General features: G+C 63.1%; 1 protein-coding gene across 1 annotated transcript in view; it reads left to right on the top strand.

Annotated features, from left to right (window-relative positions):
- STX1A (syntaxin 1A (brain)) overlaps nt 1-839 on the top strand; it is a gene marked incomplete at its 3' end in the record, with an annotated part of 13,670 nt that overhangs the window by 1,198 nt on the left and 11,633 nt on the right. The window lies entirely within an intron of this gene.

Below are 839 nucleotides of genomic sequence, written 5' to 3'. Positions count from 1 at the left end.
CTCACAGCGCTGCCGCTCACGGCAGGGTGCTGCTGTGGGGTCACCCGTGCTGACCGGCATGCAGCAGAAGCAAGGACACCCACCATGGTGGTGGCCCTGGTGTCCTGCACTCTGCCCTGCTCCGCTGGATGGTGATGGGAGCCACTGGGAAGCTCCAGGGAGTGGGAAGGTTTTGCATTAGCACACTCCAAGCTGTCCCTGAGGAGCAGATTTGCGCTGCCTTGCTCTGTGCAAGACCTCCCACCCTGCAGCCCCGTGCCCTCTCCCTGCCCACCCCGATGGCACTCTGAGCGGGGCAGCGCTCCTCCCCGCTGCGAGTTATGGTCCGGGCGCAGCGGGACGGGCAGGCTCTGCTTGGCTGCGGAGGACTCTTCAGCGAGCCGCAGCCTGGGGGGTCCTCCCGGAGCAGGGCGGGCAGCCGGCAGACCTGCTATTTTTAGGGTCCCTGGAGAAGTCTCGAGCTTTGGTGTTTTGCAGAGACATTTTAGCGCTGGGTTTCCTCCTGCTCCAGCAGCGGGAGAGCAGCATGCCGCTCTGACTGAATGCCGGGAGTCCGCCGGACGCAGGGCGGGCAGCCGGCAGACCTGCTATTTTTAGGGTCCCTGGAGAAGTCTCGAGCTTTGGTGTTTTGCAGAGACATTTTAGCGCTGGGTTTCCTCCTGCTCCAGCAGCGGGAGAGCAGCATGCCGCTCTGACTGAATGCCGGGAAGGGTGGGGATCAGACCCCAGCACTTCTCAGGTTTTGTGTTGAAATCCTCGCTTACCGGCCTGGGGTGATGGGTGCTGCCCTCAACAGCACGACGTCTCGGCTGCTGGCCAGACACTGGGTGATTTGCAGT

Source organism: Buceros rhinoceros, unplaced genomic scaffold (genome assembly GCF_000710305.1).
Source record: "Buceros rhinoceros silvestris isolate BGI_N320 unplaced genomic scaffold, ASM71030v1 scaffold32043, whole genome shotgun sequence".
NCBI lineage: Eukaryota > Metazoa > Chordata > Aves > Bucerotiformes > Bucerotidae > Buceros > Buceros rhinoceros.
The sequence above is the reverse complement of the archived record's forward strand: the minus strand, read 5'-3'. Positions and strand labels throughout refer to the sequence as shown.